Below are 22,938 nucleotides of genomic sequence, written 5' to 3'. Positions count from 1 at the left end.
AAGAAAGTAATTAGTTACTCATTATCTCCAGGAATCAGTAGAAAGAGACTATATTCCATTTTCTCCTCTGCCTGTGGCCCATGTTCATTTGTATCTGTGAAGATACAAAGATTATTCAAATCTTATCTGCGCATAAAATAAAATTTCATATCCTTTTAATATCAGAAAATGTTTTTATTCCATGGCCCCTATTGAGGAAGCATTTGGTTCAATATAAAGCTCTATCACATTTACTTTTAATGACCTAATTATGGCATTTGGGCACCCACAGGCCTGACTACTAAAAATTAATAGCCCTCCAAGTCCCTTGAAGTCATTTCAGGACTTTGTGAAACCAGTCTGTGTTCGGCAGCTCCCATACCACACTGGGCCTGCTTCCCGCTCCTCTCCCACCTGTGCACACCTGCGGTGCACACCTGCTGTGCACACCTGCGGTGCACACCTGAGCCTCATCTTCGTTATATTACTGCTCACAGTGGGATCCAGACCAGGTGGTCTCCAAGTTCCCAGTTCACTCTTGCCAACATCTAGGGTCTGACAAAGGTGGAGGGCCAATTTTCTTTAAATGGACAGCAACTAGTTTTTTCTCAATGTGGCATAATTCTGGTCAACCCCACTATCCCCAAATAAGCCAAATAGCTCCAAGTTACTACTCTGGCTTAACATCTTCAGAAATGTTTAACCAGGTCCTCCAGTTACTGCCTCTGCTCTCCTATAATGAAGGGAGCTCAAATCTAGTCCTCACTGGATGGAATATTGTTAGAACATCCATGGGGTGACTTAAAAACCCTAATATTGGTCTGGAGGACAAAGCAGTAGGCTTGAAAGTTATCTTAGACAATGTGTATCTAAGAGGTGTCGAGTAATGAGCCTGCAGTCAAAAGGCATTTTTCCATGTTTATTGTGAATGATTTCTGTGGACGCTCACACTTCCCTTACACTCACTTTAAAAGGGGAAGACATCAAAGTCACCCTTTGTGTGACTTTGTTTTACATCTTGGCATGTGCCGACACAGATTCTTACAAAGTTTGTTTTAAAAATCAGTATGTTTTTTAGCTATATATTTCTCCCATGCAACATCTCAGAGAGGGAATGATGCACATAATCAACTCCTTCATAGAGAAGGAATAGAAGTTCGACCCTATCCAATCTACATTATATTGAAGGGGAGATCTTGTTCAAGAGCTGCTCCAAAGACCAGAGTCAAAGGTACCCTTTGTTGGTATGGCATTTTTTTCAAGGTGAAAATGACATCTCCATACCTGGGATGCTGCTCCCAGAGAGCTTTTAAATGCCTACAAAGATAAGCTTGGTGGGTCTTTAACTAATTATGTACAATGGGAAAGGTTTACAGCAAGCTGCAGTGGTTGGTTATGCTTCACCTGTGGCCATTTCTTTACTTTTGAAACATCACTTCTGTTAGAAGTCTCTCTGTTAGTCACCAAAAGAGTCAAACTCTAGGTGGAGCTCTGTAAACTGAAGCCCAGTTCCTGGTACTTCAAATAACTGATCTTTTCCAACTGTAAAACTATTCAGCCCTTTTGGAGTTGACATTTTCAGGAGAGAGATAACACTGTTTCTCCTGCCATAGGTAAGTCACCTGACCCTTAGCGAGTCAAAGCACAGGGAACACCTCTCTGCACTTAAGCTATAGAGAACTCAAGGCCATCTATCCCTGGCCATTTCGAAGTTAGTAGTAACTTTAAGTGAGGTGTTCTTTAACTTCTTTAGCCAATGAGGTTTTAAATTTTAAGACACCAGCCCTTCCTTAAGCCCCATTGATTTACCAAGAAACCTCCAGTGTCTTAAGACTGGATCCAGGTATCCAAATACTGGTCCTTCATATGGACTTCATTTGAACTTATGTCTCAAGCAGGGATTCAGTGGTCTGTGTAAGAAATCTGCTGTGCAAAACACTAGGTTCCAGCGTGCTGGCTAGGGTTAAAGACCAGCAGACTGAGAGTAAGTGAGCACCCCTGTTGTCTTCTTCGTGGAGGGTGAGCCTCTTCCAAGGGGACAAGGCCTGTGCTGCTATTTGTTCATTTCTTCCTCTCCCCAACTTCTTTCCCTATTCTTATGGCCTTTTCCCCTCCCATCTAGGCAGACCTAATGCCATGGCTTGGGCAAGCCATGGTAGAGTTAGGCTTTCTTCAGTAGTGTTGATTAAAGCTCTGTGTGGGATAAGGAATAGGGAAACTAGACCCTGATTAGACATTTTGAGGACAACAAGGAAGCACTGGTGATTGCTGAATACCCTTGATGTAGTCATTTCCTTGGATGGTAGTATATTAAAATGTATGATTTTTTGGCTCATCTGTATATAAGAATTTTAAATCGGTGTGTATGCAGGATTCACTTCTAGCTTCTAACCTCAGCAGATGCAACTCTAACTGCAAATGTGTGGATGGGATGGAGAGTTCAACAGGGAACTGGAGCAGACTAGAGACCTAGTTCTATAATCTACTGGCTTTGCTGTTACCTGGTTTCTTAGTGCACTGTGTACTTTTACTGTAGTAGTTGTACTATAGTGTGATCTTGTGAATGAGGGTTTTTCACTTGGTTAACTAGGTGGGTTCCATCCAGGGATTTGGAAAGCACTATTCCCAGAACTTCTCATAGAAAAACAATGTCTAACTAGGAACTCCGTGCTGGCTCCTCCTTTTCTCTCTCTTCCTACTCCCTGTTCCTCTATTCCTAGCTTCCCCTTGTCTTCTCCTTGCCCGCCCCCCCATACTTCATGTCTCCCTCCCATCTCTGTACATTTTGTCACTTTTATCTTCTGTGTGTTTGCATGTGTGTGCACACGTCTAGGATTGGTGATGTGGGTGTGGTGCGGGTGTGTTTAATATGTGCAGGTGTATGCGAGTGCTTGTGCTCCTGAATGTGGATATCAGAAGTCCGCCTCTGGTGGCATGCCGTTGCTCATAGGTTGTCCATCTTACTTTTTACTTTGTTTTGTTTTGTCAGGAACTCTTATTGTCTTCAATATGCTAATTAGGCAACCTGGCTAGCCATCAGGCAACAGGAATCCTCCTGTCTCTGTCTGCCCAGACTAAAATTATGAGACACACTACAATGCTTGGGTTTATTAAGTGGCTTTTGCAGGTTGAACTCGGGTCCAATATGCTTTTTAGAGCACTACCAACTGAGCTATCTCATCGGCCCTCACCTCCCTCCTTTGATCTTATAGAAAAATGACTCCTGAGTGTCAGGATGTGATCAGCCTCCTTCATGGTGCCTAAGAAATCTCCTCATTCTCAAAGAAGGAACAACCTAGAGCATGCACCATATTACCTCACAATGCAAGTCTACTTAGGCTCATGCCATGTTCAAGGTCTTTGACTACCTGTAGCTTGATATGATATTAACTTATAATTCACCCATCCCCATATTAAACATTGATTCTGCCTTTTCTTTATTAAATCATTGGGGTAGGCAATGAGTTAGGGGAATGGGAGAGGAGATAGATTCTCAAGGAGGCCACGGGAAACTTTGAAACACTAACCTCTCATCAAGCAGTCCAATAGATGATGCTTGTCACTGCTCAGTTAAACATAAACCAAAAGAGTAACCTACAGTCAAAGATACACTCATTGCAGGGATTTAAGATGACCATAAAGCTAGAGGGTAAGATGACGGCAATAAGTATAATTTTCTGTGCCTTTCTGGTCCAGTACTCACAAGAGCTGAAAGGTATCCAGCACAGGAATAAATGCAGCTAGCTATCTCAATATTCATCCTAGCTCATGAGCAACACAGAACATCCTTACCTGACTACAGAGTTAAATACTGCTAGCAACCTATGTAGTTTATTATTCCTTGGTTGGCCTGAGAAAGGTGGAGTATAGTTCTCAGATGCAAAGCTCTTCCTAGTCATGCTGAGCAAGCAGTCATTACTCCCATCCCAGTAGGCAAAACTTAAGGTGCCCAACCTTTGTTCCTTTTCTGGTTTGCTGGCCGTGTTCCTTCTTGCAGGGTTCTATCTCTCCCATACCTTGTGTTTACCCAACTCTCTCTTAACTTTTCCTTCTGCAGATTTTCCTGTCAAAAGAAAATGCAGGAACAAAGAGTGGAGCAGAGACTAAAGGAAAGGGCATTCGGAGACTGCCCCACCTAGGGAATCATCCCACCTGCAGACACCAAACCCTGACATTTTTCCTGATGCCCAGAAGTGCTTGCTGACAGGAGTCTGGTATAGTTGCCCTCTGAGAGGCTCTGCCAGCACCTGACTCTCAGCCAACCATCGGACTGAGCCCAGGGACCTCAGTTGAAGAATTGGGGGAAGGACTGACTGAAGGAGCTAAACAGGATTGCAACCCCATAGGAAGATCAACAATATCAATTAACTAGACCCCCTAACCCCAGAGATAAACCACCAACCAAAGAGTATACATGGATGGGTCCATGGCTCCAGCTACATATGTAGCAGAGTATGGCCTCAACTGGTATCATTGGGAGGGAGGGGCCCTTGGTCCTGTAGAGGCTTGATGCCCCAGAGTAGGGTGATGCTAGAGCCATGAGGTAGGAGTGGGTGGGTGGCTGAGGGAGCACACTCTTAGAGGCAAAGTGGAGGGGAATAGGATGGAGGTTTGCAGACAGGAAACAGGGAAGGAGAAAACATTTCAAATGTAAATAAATAAAATAACCAGTTAAAAAAAAAGAAAGAAAAATGCCAAGTAGTAGTAAGGGGTGATTGTTGTGTGCCAGAGAGCTCCAAGTGTGATGCCTCATTAGAACGTTGTAGCTACTCTATGAGAAAGTTTAAATAAATTCTTTCAGCTGGGATGTGAGAAGCTGTTATGGTAACATTCCTCCTACTTGGCTTCCTGAGACCTACGAGTAAATTCAGCATCTCCTTCCACTACACGGGGGATCCTCTCAATCCTAAAACTACTATTGCAGACAAGAGGAATGGAGGAGAAGGTAGTGAGAGATTTGCTTTCAGAAGGGGCTGGGGATATGCGTGCTGCTCAGGAGAATGAGTGCCTCCAACATCAACAGTTATCACAGGCATCTTGAAGTATAGAACACGGGTCAGCAAGTTGTTTCTATAAAAAGCCAGTAAGTAAATCTTTCAGCTTTTCAAGGACACATGGTCTCTAGGGTAACCACTTGATTCTGCTGTGGTGAGCATGGAAAGCTTCCGAGCTAGAGACTGAATGCCAATAGAACTTTATCCACAAATACTAGTATCTGACTAATTGGAGACATCAGACCAGACAGTCCACAGTCCAGGGTCCAGTGCCCTCCAGCTGGATCTGCAGGACAGATTTGACTCTGAAAGTTCTTCTCAGAAGTGTTTGTAGGGTGGATGTCCACCAAAGTGGCTAGGCTGCAGGGAAGGTAGGCTCCTGAGACCTGAGAACCAGAAGGGGACTCTGCTGGTACTGAAAAGATAGCTCAGTGGTTAATAATAAGCCTGAGGACCTGCATTCCGATCTCCTAGAGCCTGCATAAAGCCAAGCGCGGTCCCCACCTGCTCGAAGAGACTGTATCATTGGCTCTGTGCCACCTCACCTCCAACCCCCATGGGCAGGTAGGGTGAGGGGGCAAAGTAGCCCAGGGCACAAGCAAAACCTCCTTTGACCTTAAGACAGAAATTGAGACGCCAGAATCAGTTTAGCTTTTGTGTGTAAGAAAACTGTGTTAATTTGTTACCAGTAAGCTACCAAAGTTCCAGGAATGTTTTCTGAAGATTTCCTTTTTCATTTCAGACATTTCAGCTACTGTGATCTGAAGTCTACCCCAGGGAAGACAGCAGTAACGTAAGCTTAACAATTAAGCATGAGAACTTCAGCCTGGTTAACATTAGTTTTCATCACTGAGACACAGAGGGGTTTTTTGGTTTGGTTTTGTTTGCTTTGTTTTGTTTTGCTTTGAGTGACTTTGGATGTGAAAAATAGGGAAAGGGTCATCAGATTCTCCTCAGAGGTGAAAAGCAAATATATTCTAAATTCTTAGTATTCAACCTTCTTTGCCCTAGGGTTGAAGGAAGGGTTTTACAGTAAAGTTGAGGTCAAAGAGAGGTCAGTTGACCTCCCCAGCTCATTAGGTTGTGAAGAAAGTCAAAGAGGTGAGATACAGAACCCCACTTGTCTTAGTCAGGGTTTCTATTCCTGCACAAACATCATGACCAAGAAGCAAGTTGGGGAGGAAAGGGTTTATTCGGCTTACACTTCCATACTGCTGTTTATCACCAAGGAAGTCAGGACTGGAACTCAAGCAGGTCAAGGAGCAGGAACTGATGCAAAGGCCATGGAGGGATGTTCTTTATTGACTTGCCTCCCCTGGCTTGCTCAGCCTGCTCTCTTATAGAACCCAAGACTACCAGCCCAGAAATGGCATCACCCACAAGGGGCCTTTCCCCCTTGATCACTAATTGAGAAAATGCCTTACAGTTGGATCTCATGGAGGCATTTCCTCAACTGAAGCTCCTTTCTCTGTGATAACTCCAGCTGTGTCAAGTTGACACAAAACTAGCCAGTACACCACCCCAAGGAACCCCACCCAGTTCTTATCTATGGTAAAGAGAGAGCATCCACATGAAGGTGTGACTGGAAGATTCCCCACCCACTGTGGAAGAGCTGTTGGAAAACCTAGTGGCTTTGGCCACTTTAGAGATCTGCTGTGAACATCCCAAGACCAAGTTCTCAGAATAAAGGAGAGTTGTTTGACCCTACAAAGAAAAAACAGAATAAGAGACAAAGATGGGAGCAAGAGGAAGAGGGAGAAGGTGAAGAGATTATGGGAGAGGGGAAAAGGGGTATTTGTCAAGGATGGGAGGGTGTGGAAAAAGGACAGCCTATGGATATGGATAGGGAGCAGACAGTGGCCCTTAGGCAAATGGCAGTTTATAAAGTTAAAAGGTAAAAGGAAGAAACCCTGTGTTAGGATGAGGTGTTTAATGCTGATTGGGAGTGTTAATTAGGTGAGCTAAAGTGAGCTTTTGATAACTGGACTTCAATTCTTTGATAGCTAGACTTTGGTACTTACCCCCCTCCCCCAGGATGGGGAGAGTTGCTAAATAGGAATAAACCTTGGTGGCCACCTTTAGGAAGGTAAGCTAATGTTTTTTTATCAAGTTGGGGGAAATGGGGGAGAGGGCAAGGCCTGGCAGAGCCATGTTCCCTATGATCAGGCTGGCTAGAGTCCCTTCTACCATGGGAAGCATTCCACAGTTCTACCTAGAGAGCCACTACTGTAAAAGATGGAGCAAAAGGTTTTCTTTCACAACGGCAACCTTCGTGGCCTTTATTAAATGAGTAAGAGGAAAATTTCTTGCTCATCCAAACATTCCTTAAATACATTCAGGTGTCAGTTAATTACAAGGGACATTCTGAGAACTGTGTTAATCAGTCAATGTCATCTTGACTGACCTATACAGCTTGCCCCCATCCCCTCTTACACACACACCCCTCCCCCCGCCCTGTGGCAGTCAAGAAACACAGAAAAGAAAAAAAAAAGTCGGGGCCTCGACCAGCATAACATTTTTTTTTCAAATACGTTTTTGGTTTTGGTTTTGGTTTGGTTTTTTTCAAGACAGGGTTTCTCTGTGTAGCCTTGGCTGTCCTGGAACTCACTCTGTAGATCAGGCTGGCCTCGAACTCAGAAATCTGCCTGCCTCTGCCTCCTAAGTGCTGTGATTAAAGGCATTTGCCACCACGTTTTTTAATACGTGGGAATATATTCTAAAATAGCAACCAAGATATTGTCTAGGCATATGCAAGCAAGCAACAGAGCCATTTGTTGCTGAGTTTTGTCCACAGCATATGACCTTGGGATTGATTGTGAGACTTTTAGCATGCCTGCTAGTGCAGATGCATTTACAACAGCATTGGCATAGATGTGTTCCTCATCACGCTGTGACTTCTAGGTGGCTACCATGTGACTAGGTAAGGGGAAGTATTCATCTGCGTTTTGATGTTGTGGTAGCCACTCCCTGCCTGCTCTGTTGTTGGGCAAATGTTCTTAGGGAACAGGTATCTGAATTATTTCAGGAATAAAATATTGAACAGAAGATCGCTCATTCAGTTCATCTTCTTCTACTTCACTTCGCACCAAAGCTAACTACTTCTACTGGATAGTGTTTAAAGATCATACTAGTCTCTGAATATAGCTCTGCATCTATAAGGTCCTTAAAAACAGAAGCAATAGAATTTTCTATACATTTCTCTACTCTTTTTATATTTAATAATATCTCTTGGATGTCTTTCATATACTTTATAAAGAATAATTCTTCTCTTTTTTCTCCTTTTTTGCATTGTATTCAATTGTAAGACAGAATTATCATTTATCTTCCTTTGTTCATGGACATTTTGAAATTTAATAAACCTTTACTATCAAATTATTGTTTCATGAATATCTTTGTGTGCACATGATTTCCCATGTGTCTTTGTCAGCAGTATGAATTCCACAGAAGTAAAATTGCCAAGTCAAGAGAATGTCCAGGTTCAAAATTTAATAGTAATCGCCCCATTTTTATAGATATAGCCAGTGTAGATGCCTGTTGTTGAAGTAAGAGAGAATACAATTTTCTTCAAGCTGTAAACTGATTTTTAGCAGTGTTACATCTAACAAGTACTACACCCTAGTTCAAACTCCCATTCCCACTTGATCAAACGTATCTAAGCAGACCCTTCATAGCTCAATACCAGGAGCCTCTTATCCCCTCTCGGAAGCCTGAATCTTGACCTTTAATTTTGCCCTTAGACTGACAGAGCCACTTAGGAGAACATGCAATATGTCAAGGAAGGTCATTCGATATAAGTTGTAAACATTTTCCAATGTTTTCTCCTGTATTTCCACTGTCTGATGTTTCACTTTCGGCATTAGGATGTTTTCCCTGTTCTATTTTGAACATATATCTCCACACTGTGTTTACGTTTAATACTTTTGATATTTCTGTTTGAAATACTTATAAATTTAGGATGCATTTTGATATTAAGCTGAAAACAGATTCAACTTTTTTCTTTTAATAAATTGAAGGACCTACTCTCAGTTCAAAAATTATTCCTCTCATAGATATATGTTTCAATATATATATTTTCTATATGCATTTTTGCTATTGCCAGATTTTATTTTGCCAGTTCCAGTTATTATTTTTAGTTTCCAATAAGCATGAAGTCTATTTATTTTATTTTTGGTTCATTTTTGTTTTAAACAGTATCTCCATGTGATCCAGGAATTGACTGTGTAGCCCTGGCAGGCCTCAGACTCCAAATCTACCTACGTTGGTCTCCCTCACCCTGGGGTTATAGGAACATGCTACTGTTCCTGGATTATTTATTACATTTTTCATGGAAAATTTCTTCATTTTCTTCTGCATGAAATCATAATTTTGTTTGGAAAATGATTCACAGTGACTTATTTTCCTTCATTATTGAATGTATGGATGTCTTTTGTCTATGTTTATAATTTGATTTCTGTTTAGCTAGGTATAAAATATTACAATCATATTTTCCTGACAATGTTTAGCTACCACTTCTATCAAAATCTCTTAAACTATTAAATCTCTCTCTCTCTCTCCTTCTCTCTCCTTCTCTCACTCTCTTTCCCCCTCCCTTGTGTGTGTGTGTGTGTGTGTGTGTGTGTGTGTGTGTGTGTGCATTCTGAAACTTTTATATAGTGCACAGGAAAGTATATGTGAGAAGGTTGCTGTTAATTTTTAACTGATCAAGTAACAGTTTTCTGGGAACTTCTTGAAACTTTTCTGGCTAATTTTGAATATTCCAGAAACAATTTCTGAAGTTTATTCTTATGGGTCCCCTTTCATGGATTGTTGGCCTAAAGGAAAGATGAAAAACAGAGCATTCAGAAGCCTGTGAGTATGTTCAGTGAATGACCACACCAGGACCAGCAAATAAGGAGGCAAATCAACTTTACTTAGATCAATTTATGGTAGGATGGTTCAAGACTTATAATGTTTTGGTGGACTGAGAATAGGAGCACCCAGGATCAGCACTGATCATTGACAGGAGGCTTATGGTACCTGGGATGCCTCATTAGCATGGGGGGAAACCTTTTAGGAATCTCAGGTGCTGGCGAACAGGTTCCAATCAGGAGAGAGGAAGTTGACCCTATAGTCTAATTAAGCTACTGTGACATTCCTCAGGTAGAGGACTATGTGGAGGCTTCAAACTCGCCAGACAAAGTCAGAGAAGGAGAAGCCTCTCCAATAAAGGAAGTCTTCCATATTGTGCTAGGCCCAGGGGCTATCAGGTCATGGTAGACTTTGACCTTAATTAACAGAGTTTTCCCCCAATGTCTTACTTCCAAGAACACAGGCATAACAATACTGCAGGCTTTGTTTGCATGTTCATTGTACAAAACTGATACTCCTTGATTCCATGTTAATTTCTGTCTAATACCTCATTCTCTGTCAGAATGAAAAGACATATGGAAATAATACATATATTTATCACATGATTACGGGCAACTATGCATTATGTACAGATCCATACACACATATTGTGGAGGAAGGTGTCTTACTTGAGGGAGGTATCTTACTTTGGTTTATATTGCAGATGAAACATTGAAACAAAACCAAATTGAAGAAAATCAGGCCAGGCATGGTGGTGCACGCCTTTAATCCCAGCACTCAGGAGGCAGAGGCAGGCAGATTTCTGAGTTCTAGGTCAGCCTGGTCTACAGCGTGAGTTCCAGGACAGCCAGGGCTACACAGAGAAAGCCTGTCTCGAAAAACAAACAAAAACAAAAACAAAAACACAAACACAGAAGAAGAAGAAGAAGAAGAAGAAGAAGAAGAAGAAGAAGAAGAAGAAGAAGAAGAAGAAGAAGAAGAAGAAGAAGAAGAAGAAGAAGAAGAAGAAGAAAATCAGGACAAGAACTCAGGCAGGAGCCTGGAGGCAGAAATTAAAGCAGAGACCATAGAGAAATGTTGCTTACAGGCTTGTACCATGCCTGCTCACCTGCTACCTTACAAAGCCTATGACTACCTGCCTAAGAATAGTACTGTCCATAGTGAGATGGGCCATCCAACCGCAGTTAGTATTCAAGAAAATGCTTCACAGACATTCCCACAGGCAAGTCTTGTGGAGGCATTTTTTTTCCCAATTAAAATCCTCTCTGTTCAGGCATATCTAGGTTGTGTCATATTGTTTAGAAAACAAAACAAACATAAAACATCACAGGAAGGCAGGACACAAGTACATTCTCTCCACTGCATTTTTCTCCTTATTACGGATTAGCTATTTTTTTATGGTTTTTACAAAGAATATTTCTGCACCTTTGAAGTTATTAGATCTCTTACCATTGACCATTCTAGTTTAATTTTTCCCAGATTCTAAGTACAGCTTAAATCTATAGATTCAAGGTATTTCACTTATGAAGTTTTAGTAAAATATGTCCAAAACAAGATTTATTTATTCTATTATTTATGCTTTCATTTTTGGAAATGCAAATAATATGAGGCTGGATTTATTTATTCATGCATCATTTATATTTCCTTTATTCATATCACATTTCTAACTCTCTAATGATGTTAAGATTTTCAGATTTTCTTTAATTTTGCTTATTTTAATTTTTTTTGTTCTTGAATTTTTTTTGTTCTTGAATTTTTAATAAAACATCTTTCCACGCAAAGAGATAATATAGGTTAAAGTGTTATAGCAGTATAGTTTATCAAAATATTCATCTGTTCTGTGGAAATATTTTTCCCAGTTTCTGTCATTGGGAAATAAAACGGACTGGATTAGGAGAGGCTTAACGGTTGTCATGCAAGCAGGAGGAGTGGAGCTTTAATTCTGTGAAATCCCATGAAATGCCAGGCAGGCATGGCAACTTACTCTCTTCCCAGTACTTGGAAGGTAAGAAATGGCCTGGGCCAAAGTGACTAACTAAACTAACCAGGTCAGCAAGCTCTGGGTTCATGCCAGGCACAATCAAGGAAAATATGGCTCTCTTCATGCATATACATATATGTGCAGTAACACACATACAAACATGTGTTCTCTCTCTCTCTCTCTCTCTCTCTCTCTCTCTCTCTCTCTCTCTCTCTGTGTATGTGTGTGTGTGTGTGAGAGAGAGAGAGAGAGAGAGAGAGGAAATAAAAAGGAGACAATATGCTTGCATTCAATTTTAAATTACCATTGGTATTTCTCTTCATACCTGACCATGGGCTTTGTTGTAAACTGAGTCAATTATTAAAGTAATAATTATCTATAAAAAAACTGATAAGACTCTTGACCTCATGAACCATATGTCCTGCCTCATGTTATTTTTCAATAAATTGCATTACAAAGATAACTGTTCATTTAGGGTGTATACAATGGAGAAATGATTTTCCAACATCAGAACAAAATACCTAAGACAGCCAACTTACTAAAGAGAAATCTTTGTCTTGCAACATGGTTTAATCTCATGGCTACATTGCACATGGCCTTTTTGAGTATCAGGAAGGCTGTTGAGTCTTGTTCATTTCAAGGTGGCTGACAGACAGTGGCCAGGGCCTTATACTAAGACCCATTTTCCAAAGAGTCTACAACCTCCCAACTGTATCAGAGGCTGGTGACAAAGCCTTGAACACATGACCCGTTAGGGATCATTTCCCCCAATTCATAGCAGACATTATTAAAATTTCTAGTAAGTCCTCTGCTTTCCTAGGTGTTTCTTCTCCCTACATTCAACTCCTATCTCTCAGAGACAACCATTACTCAGTTAGAATTATGTGCCAACTGTAGAAGACAAGGCAAATAACTTCTGACTTGAACTATGCCAGACTGAGAGTGTCAAGGACACATGAAGGCCCTGTTTCCAACTTCTGTTTGCATACTTACTGAACATATCTTGACATTCAACTTTACCTGTAATAATCAGACTTTCATTGCTATCACAAAGAGAATCACCTTAGAAAATATCTGTAGAATCCCCACTGTGATTTGTGTGTTGACTGCACATCGTACAAAACAACAACAAAGCTTTTCTATCATCCATGGGTCCTCGTTCAGTAGAACCATTTTACTTTGAGATTTATCCCCAGACTTCTAATAACAAAGGCAGTGCTTCACTGTGTCTAACAGAAATAAGCTATGGCACCATTACCGCAAAGTATGGAGGCTGGCTTTGAGCAGAAAGGACTTGCCCTATTAAATGTATGCAACTAGCTGGACACACTGGCAATTTATCGAAAAAATTAATAGGCCCTCTATGTGACATTAAATAGCCTTTTAACTGCAGTGCACTTAGATCCCACACCAACTTACACAAAATAAATAGCACTGAATTGCCTAACAATCAAATAAGGATTTGTCTTCCATTTCAATTTAAATTACTCTGAAAGATAAGCAAACCTAAAAAGCTAATGGAAGAATAAATCCCTATCTGTTATGTGCTATTTGACACATATGTAACCCTAGTTGTCTTTGGGAAAATAAAGTTACATAATTTATTTTGTGTTTTCCATACACGAGTCATTAGGGCATCCTCAGTAAGTAGCATTAAATGAAGTACAATAAGGTTGTAATATTGTCAGTGAGCACAAAGGGAGAAGAATAGGATGAGAGAGAGGGAGAGGAGGGGGAGATGGGGAGAGAGAGAGAGAGAGAGAGAGAGAGAGAGAGAGAGAGAGAGAGAGAGAGAGAAAACACGCAACAAACTTGCTTTTGTTGTGAAGAATGAAGGGACATACAAGGAGAATAAGTATGGCAGTCCATACTCACAATATTTGGACAGAGCAAAGAAGAATATTAGTAGAACTCAGATATGGTAGTTTGAAAGATGTCTTATAACATAAGACCTATTTATTCACTGAAATTAATGTACTCACAGTGGGAAATCTACAAGGAGAGAGCCTATTAAAATGCTTTTCATAAGACACACTCTGAAGTTGAGGTCCTACAAATGTATAACCTCATACTGGACTCAACATGTTTTCTATTCCCCTTTATTTATCAATGCACAGCCATACGATAAAGAGGAGGCGAATTTGCATATAGAAATGGAAAATAATCCAGTGGGTGAAAATTAGCAAGGCTACTTTTGAATATATTGACCTGAAGGCCAGGTAGACCCACTGGTGAGACTAGTACATATCACAGAAAAAGATTAGAAAGCATCAGGGGTACCATCAGGGGAGCTAGTATTACTACTAGCTTGTACCTCTTTACCTATATTTTCTCTGTAAGAATTACCCTTTACCTGTTGCTTTGTCCTTTATAGTGAACTGTCCCTCCTAACCTGTTATAAGGACAGACAAGCTCTGCTGACCATGTGCTAAGATGAAATGGGCATGTTTAATGCATGGCAATAATGATAATAATAAACACGTAAGACTTTCTCATTTAGCTCTTAAATCTTTCCCTCTGCCATGATAAAGGGACATTTCGGGACATATTCCAATTAAGTATTGCAGATCTGCCTGGGTGCTAAACTGAGATGTGTGAAAGAGAGCCGGAGTAGTGCACAGCCAACAGAAAAAATAGGAATTAAAATGATCTGAAAACACGAACATGAAAATGGCCTTCTGTTTCAGGATAGACACTGTATTAGAGATATTTCCAACGTATCTGTATTCTATGTAAGATAAACCACAGCCACTGCAAGATAAGGACCAGGGCATTCTTTTAGTATGCAAGGTGATTTTAGGTGCAGGTCAGACATGTAAGAGGAAGAACAGAGCGTAGTACAAAATGGTGGCTGGTACTAGGATGGGGTAGTGCCTGTAAATACTTCTTGAGATGATGGCCAGTGAAAAGAAGCATCATGGAATATTAGCAGCTAAAGTGATGCTGGATCCAGGAGACGTTTTCATATGTCGTGCACTTAGTGTATCTTTATTCCCTGTCCTCTGCTCTGAGACTTTAAAATGTTGAAGAAGTCTGAATAATGATGTTAAGGATGAGAAATATGAAAAGGAGGGGGGAGACTTTAGCTACAATGAGTGTGAGGTACAGGCACTGGGAGAGGATACGGATGCATTTTTCTCTTGGTTAGGACAGTGGTAAAGGTTAATCACAACTGTAAGGACCAGAGGTTTTAGAGGAAAAGAGGAAGAACTGTGGTATGTAAGTAGCAACAGGGAACAAATGTGTCTCAGGCCCTTAGCTGTAAAAGCTGCTTAATAATTTCTTTAATCACTACTTTCTATCCTCCATCCTACATTTCCAAAAAACTACAAGAGCCTGCTGTTTTACTCTCTCCCACTGAACCAGGTGTGTCAAGTGAATCTGTTCTCTCCCCATAAACAACCTCAGGACAACATTGTATGAACTGTTTGGGGAACGTCACCACTATTCCTTCTGCCCCCTTCAATATGCTTCAACATTTAGAGCTTCTAGGAGTTCAGTGTGCCGAAGAACCAGCTCAGTTTTGATTAATCCATTTCCAGGCTTCAAACCCAGGTGCTGAGATTCAGAAAGGCTGAGGGCTGAAAAGAATTGATGCCATCATCAGCCCCTCAAGTGCCCCTCAGTTCTTTGATAAAGACTGATAAAGAGAATGATCTGTCTAAGCTTTGATTGACAGCTAATGAGGTATGATGCTTAATGTGTCCCATCATCCCCTCAAGTCCAAGACTTCTCATTTCTTTACCTCCTATGCATTGATTAGACAATGGCAGTGTCTCTTGTGATCCTGAACTCCAGAAACAACAGCACTTAGGACTTTATTTCTTTTTCCGAACTTCAGCATTGGAATACAAAGTAAGGTTGATATGGTCTGAGTCTAAAGTGTCCCGCATAGGCTCATGATTGAAGCTTTGATCCTAGTGGCATTACATGGAGATATTCTAGAGACTTTAGAAGGTGTTTGAGTAGCTGCGTGAGGAGGGATCTTGAGGTGTGTCTTTGATGGCTAACCGGTCCCTGGATGCTGCTCTGCTTCCTTGGTGCCATGAGTTGATCAGCTCTTGCCCACGGTGCTCAGCCTCCGCTCAGGCCCAGAAACAACAGTGCTCAGTAAGCACAGTGTCAGACCTCTGAAACACTGAGCCCAAACAATCTTTTCCTCCTTTTAAATTGGCTCTCTTGGGTATTTTTTACAAGTGAAAGAACATCCAGGACAACAGCAGGTCCAAAAGTGGCAGTGATCCTGGTCGAATCTCTTTTCACTGTGCATATCAGTAAGTACAACCTTTGTGACATCTAGAGCTCCATTACAGCTCCATTTAATCTCAGAAAGATAAAAATGCATACTGAACTAAAATAATGCATCTTTCCTGCTCTCTTTCTTTACTGTTGTTTCTATGGTTCTGGGGATTGAAGCAATGGACTTAACTATGCTAGGTGTGTCTGTCACTTTTCTATTGTTGAAATAAACATCATGGCCAAGGCAATTTATAGAAGAAAGGCTTTATTTGGGCTTAGGGTTCCAGAGCAGTAAGAGTTACCACCATGGTGAGGTATCACAGCATCAGGGAAGGTATAACAGCGGGAACAGCTCAGAAATCATATCTAACACTGCAAGCAGAGCGAAGTGGAAATCCTCTAAGTCTTCAAACTCTCAGAGCCTGTCCCCAGTGGCATGTTTTCTCCAGGAAGGCCACACCTCCTAAGCTTTCCCAAACAGTGCCACCAACTGGGGACCAAGTATACACATGCTAGAGTCTATAGGAGACATCTTCATTCAGATCACCACAGTAAGCAAGAGTTCTACCATCTTGTTTACTATCTGTACCGATAACTCTCTATAACTCTCCTTTTCACTGTGAAATTTGAGACATTGTCTTCCAGCTGCGCTTAGGCAGGCCTTGAACTTGCTATCTCCCTTCAGCTTTTCTATTGCAGGTATTATACTGGCCTCTGATACTAGTCAGAACCCTCTTTCTCTTTTAAAATGTTTATGTCCCATCCATCATGTCCAGTAACAATGTTACAGATGGTGTTCTGTGAAAGACTGTGTGTGACAGGTTACTTACAGAAGCACAAATGACCCAAGAGCAGCTGCATCACTAAAGAGCCAACCCCAACATCGATGATGACAAAGGAAAGCTACAATCCTGAAGCTCTCTGCACAACTTGAAGGAGAATCAACAGGTGCATGAATCTCCTCTCGCTGCTGGTCTGGCCAGCTCCCTACTCCAGAAGTTACTTACAACAAACTGTAAAGCTGAGGAGGTGCCTTCTAGAACCTTCCATGTATTTGCTCTCGCATGTATGCTAGGCTTTAATTACTACCTGACACTTCACTTTGGAGTCTCCCATTGCCTCCAAGAGGAGATGTTCCAACCCAGAGACACATGCAAACTGTGGGCATAGAACAGCAAAGAGTGTGACAGCGATAAGCATGTTTGCAGGGAGCTCTGTAGCTGGTCAGTAGTTTAAATTCTTCTACTAAGAGGCAGTAGAGATGAGAAATTTTGAGTCTAGACATGTCTACCTGTGGGTAATACCTACTGTCTTACTTGATTATTTTTAAGGCTTAATTATAGTTGCTTGTATGAGAATAGAGATGAGGTTGTTTACTGTATCATAGGCAACTTGGCAATAGGTATACCACTATTGCCAAGAAAGTGAAAACCTCTTCCTCAAGAAACCATTAAGGACCAATAGCTCCTCAGAGAAGGGTGAGGATTCATAAGGCCTCCCCTAAATCCTGCTTATACACAGACAACCCCCAATCCTTAGTGGATTGCAGAGAACTATAAGACTTCATCTTAATGTGGTCATTTGTCAGGCTCTCTTTCCCAAATAAGATCGTACTCACAAGCACCATGTAAGGACTTCATGATCTTCAGGACTGGAACTTAAGGAAATCAATTAATCACCACTTTTTAATATTTCTGAAATGTAATTGTCCTCTATATGATCAGCTTCATACTCTCTGCACATAGTCCCATCTCTAATTCCTTGTTCTTAAAACTGTAGGCGCTGTGTCTCCATTCTCCATTCCATCTATGTTTACTGTGCTTGAATCATCTTGTTTATAAACAGCTCTTTGCCTGTTTCCATATACCACCAAGTCCTGGAACATAGCAGCTATCTGAAATGTCTACCTCCCCACCACCACCACCACCACCAACAACAACCACTACCACCACCACCACCACCACCACCACCATCACCACCACCACCACCACCTTTGCCTTACCTTCTGGCCATGAGACTAATTGACTCAGGCTAGCAATGGAACTTTAGTCCAATGATGCCAGTGGCTGAAACTCATTTCATTCAACTCTTACCCAGAGCACCTCAGAAAATGTGAGCCAAGGTTGCACAAGACTCTCATTACTAGGCAGGATCTGTAAATTTTTATTTTGCAACTGATAAAATATCTCCCACTTGAAATAAAAAAATATCCATATATATCTTGCCTGTGGCTCCCCAAATTGGCTGCTGGGGTGGATGACACTGTTTGAAACAACAGAGGGTAGGACTCAAGGAGCAATGTACTCCTTAGAAGTAAGCATCCAACTTAGATTCATGCTGCTTCTGGAAATAAGGGATTAGCAGGAGAGCAGGGTAGTAAGGAGAATATGGGCAGGAAGACATGACTTTAAATGAAATATTTCTAAAACTTTTCCAGGAGGCATCAGTAGCTTGTTAAATATTAAGTAGAGAAGTCTCTGTCTGGCTGTTACAGGCGTAGTAAGGGTAGACAGGGCTGTTTTACAATCTCCAACATGGTGGGATGGGGATAAGGGGCCACAAAGCTGGGTTAATTTATCAGGAAAAAAAAGTAGAAAAACCCAGTGGCTTCCAGTAAAAGGTTCACAGATGCTGCCTTCTAATTAAAAATTTTTAATTTTCGACTTCAATTTTACAGATTTTTATACCTACAAATGAGTGTCTTGCACCACATGGCATCTCCCAGTGTACTGGGAAGGGAAAATCCAGGACAGCCTTCAATGGCTTATACTCCATTCTGTGCATCTACTGCCTTGTGTTGTTGGAAGCCAACAAAGGAGAGATTTAAATGACAATAAAACACTAGGTGTCCAATATGCATCTGAACTTGTCTGGGGCCAGGAAAATGAAACTGTGGTTTTTTAAGAAGGCAGAAATTCTCCTGGCTGTGTCTAGTACTTGTGAGAAATAAGGAGTGAACATTTAGAGAGACTCTTGGACAGAATCCTCTGAAAGAGTCCAGCATGGCGGCTTCAGTCTCATCTTGATGAAGGTTTTAACTGAAACAACTGAAAAAAGAGTGAGAAGCTCTGAGGAGCTGGGCAAATGCTTTCCCATTGAGCACAGACAACCCTAGTGATGCCTGACTGCACTCCAGTGATGCCTGCCAGTTGGTTAGCATGGATAAGCCAAGGCCAATTTAGAGCAGGAATGTTCCGTGCTCCTTACATTCAGTATAAGGAAAGGTATAATTTTAACTAATATGTTCTTTGACATTTTCATATACATATGAAAGCCCAGCTCCTGTCCTCTACATGCTCAGCTTCACATTCTCTGTACACAGCTCCCAGTTTCATCTTTTATCTTATGTCTCCCTAGCTCTGAGTCCTGGTTCTCCAAATTGGAGGGGTGGAGTCCCCATCTTCTGTTCCCTCTGTGTTCACTGCACAGGATTCACCTTGTCTGCTGTTAATATCCAGCTCCTTACCAGCTCACTTCTGCTTCAATACACCACTAAGTCATGCCATCCAACCCTCTGCCTTTGTCCCACCTTCTGGTCATGAGACTCGTTGACTCAAAATGTACAACTCACCTTAGCTCCAATGATGTCACTAGCTGAAATTCACTTCGTTCAAACTCTGCCAATGACATCTCAAGGAAAGCAGTAAGCATTCCTAACTTTTATTTATTTATTTTTGGGTTTTGTTTGTTTGTTTGTTTTGTTTTGTTTTCTTTTCTTTTTTTTTCTTTTTTTTTTTTTTTTGGTTTTTCGAGACAGGGTTTCTCTGTATAGCCCTGGCTGTCCTGGAACTCACTTTGTAGACCAGGCTGGCCTCGAACTCAGAAATCTGCCTGCCTCTGCCTCCCGAGTGCTGGGATTAAAGGAGTGCGCCACCACGCCCGGCTGCATTCCTAACTTTTGAGCCATCTCTTTAGGTCCTGTGTTTATGTTTGTGTTTGTGTGTGAGTGAGTTTGTGTGTGTATGTGTCTGTATATGTGCATGCATATGTGTTTGTGTGTGAGAGCATGTGTACGTATGCATGCTTATGCATGCACAAATGTGCAAGCATGTGTGCATGTGTGCAAGCATGTGTGCATGTGTGTATGCATGTGTGCATGTGTGTGCATATGTGAATACATGTGTATACATGTGTATCATTGCATTGCATCTCTTCTTCACCCCTCACCCACTCCTTAATTTCTTTTTATTTTACCTCAATAATTTTTTATTCATATTACATACAGTTGGCAGTCCCCCTCCCTCCTTTCCTCCTTACAAATCTCTCTCCCCATTTCCCCTCCTCTTCTCAGAGAAAAGGAAGCCTCCCCTCCTTGGGTAACACCTCACCCTGGAGCATCTGGTCCCCGCAGAATTAGGCACATTTTCTTCCTCTGAGGCCCAACCAGGAAGTCCATATCAAGGAAGAAAAACCAATAGCAGGCAGCAGAGCCAGTGCTCGTTCCAGTTGTTAAGGGACCCACCTGAAGATCAAGCTGCAAACCTGATACAAATGTGTAGAGGGTTTAGGTCCAGCTCCTTCATACTCTTTGGTTATTGGTTCAGTTTCTGGTGAGCCTCCCTGGGTAGTTGACTCTGTAGTTTTCTTGTGGTGTCCATAACGACTCCAGGTAGATCAAGTTTATCCCCTACTCTTCTAAAAGACTCCCAAGCTCTGCCTGATGTTTGGCTGTGGGTCTCTGCATCTGTTTCCATCCGATGATAGATGATGCTTCTCAGGAGACAGTTTTGCTAGATTCCTGTCTGCAAGCACGGCATTAGTAGTGTCCAGGGTTGGCTCTCTCATCTGGGATGGGTCTCAAGTTGGGGAAGTCATAGATTGCCTGTTCTCTCAGGTTTAACTCCATTTTTTTCCCTGTGCATCTTGTAAGTAGGACAAATTTTGGAATGAAGGTTTTGTGGGTGCATTGATGTCCTCCTCCCTCCACTGGAAGACCTTGGCTATAGGTGGTGGCCACATCAGTCTCTATATACCCCACCGGTAGGACTCTCAGCTAGAGTCATTTTCCCTAGGATCTCCATAGCTTCCCCTGTCCAACGCCTCCAGCTACTCCCAGGGATGTCCCATCCCTTATTTCTCTTCTCACTCCCACTCCTCTCCAGACCCCCTCACCTCCCCACAACCGATGGACATCCCAGTCCCTCTCCTCAGGCCTTCTTACCCAGTTCCCTCCATCCACCTCTGATGACTAATTTGTTTCCCTTTCTGAGGAAGATTGACATATCCTCCCTTTAGCCCTCCTCCTTACCTAGTTACTTTGGGTCTGTGTATTGTAGCATGATGATCCTGCACTTTATGTCTATTGCCCAAGACTGCCATATCCAGGGATCCATCCCATAATCAGCTTCCAAACGCTGACACCATTGCATACACTAGCAAGATTTTGCTGAAAGGACCCAGATATAGCTATCTCTTGTGAGACAATGCCGGGGCCTAGCAAACACAGAAGTGGATGCTCACAGTCAGCTATGGATGGATCACAGGGCCCCCAATGGAGGAGCTCGAGAAAGTACCCAAGGAGCTAAAGGGAACTGCAACCCCATAGGTGGAACAACAATATGAACTAACCAGTATCCCAGAGCTCTTGACTCTAGCTGCATTTGTATCAAAAGATGGCCTAGTCAGCCATCACTGGAAAGAGAGGCCCATTGGACTTGCCAACTTTATATGCCCCAGTTCAGGGGAATTCCAGGGCCAAGGGGTAAGGGTGGGTGGGTGGGGGACTGGGTGGGGAGTGTATTGGGGACTTTTTGGATAGCATTGGAAATGTAATTGAGGAAAATATCTAATAAAAAAAAAAGTGAGTCCATACCATCCACATCTTTCTGCATCTGTGTTGCCTCAACCACTCCTTACTTTTTAAACTATTTCTATTTATGATGCATTTCAGCCAAGAAATGTTTGCGTATTTCAGGGTGTATAGGTCTATTAGTCACTTTACATACGATTGCTTGAGAACTGCCACTTGAGGTAGAAAGGGTTTATTCTGCCTCATCCTTTGAGGTAATCATTTCATCATGCTCTGAATGGCATGAGTCTGGACAGGAAAGATATTCTGCAGAAGGCAAAAGGCTGGCTGTTGACAATAGACCTACACTTAGGAAGCAGAGAATGAGCAGAAGTGCATCTGGGCTGTAAAGCCCCAAAGGTGACCCCCAGTGGCATATTTCCTCATGGGATGCTCTACTTCCTAAAGGTCCCACACTCTTCCCAAATGGGCTGGGGATCAGGAATTCACACATGTAAGCTTGTAAGAGATACCGCACACTAAAACTATAGTAGTGGGTACACAAAATAGATGTAGATATTAAATGATTACTGATAATGAATAATAAAGAAATGTACTTCAAGTATCTTTGATATACATATAAGTTTACCATTATTAAAGTTGAAAGTAAATTTCCATATTCATAAGATGTATAAGCTTGTTTATTTTACTTAAAGAATTTTGCTCTGTCTGAATATTTGATGCTGCATGGCATAGACAACATATTTTAGAATTGATCAATATTTTGGTTTTATAATCATTAATGCCAAGAACACCACTTTGAATAAATACATTATATAAAATGACAGAAGTAGGTTTAGGACCATTTTAGAAATTGTTGGAAATTCTGTCATATTCTCAAGCCAAAATTCATTTAAGTATTATTTATAAAACTCAAGTCAACAACTCAAGCAGCAATTTTAAAAAGCAAATATTTAAGCATAATACAATCCAAAGGCATACTAATTTTAGACTTACATGTTGATGAATGACGTTAGGAAAGAATTAAAATTCTTTGTTTCCCATAAGTAGACCAATATGTTTCTATAAGAACAGAAACGTTTGCATGTACACTAAAAACACTGCAATTTGGGGCCTGGAGAGATGGCTTACCACTTCAGAGTGCTTCC

At 41.5% G+C, this 22,938-nt stretch overlaps 1 long non-coding RNA gene across 1 annotated transcript in view; it reads left to right on the top strand.

The window, feature by feature from the left end:
* The first annotated feature begins 5,276 nt into the window (after nucleotides 1-5,276).
* Nucleotides 5,277-22,938, top strand: part of LOC110299409 (uncharacterized) — a 37,957-nt gene continuing 20,295 nt past the window's right edge. The window contains exons 1-2 of the long non-coding RNA XR_003837226.2: nucleotides 5,277-5,537; nucleotides 5,716-5,766. This is a non-coding gene — a long non-coding RNA (uncharacterized LOC110299409). The remainder of the gene's footprint in view (nucleotides 5,538-5,715; nucleotides 5,767-22,938) is intronic.

The sequence above is a fragment of the Mus caroli genome, unplaced genomic scaffold, assembly GCF_978045245.1.
Source record: "Mus caroli unplaced genomic scaffold, Mus_caroli_1 scaffold_8, whole genome shotgun sequence".
NCBI classification, from domain to species: domain Eukaryota; kingdom Metazoa; phylum Chordata; class Mammalia; order Rodentia; family Muridae; genus Mus; species Mus caroli.
The sequence above is the reverse complement of the archived record's forward strand: the minus strand, read 5'-3'. Positions and strand labels throughout refer to the sequence as shown.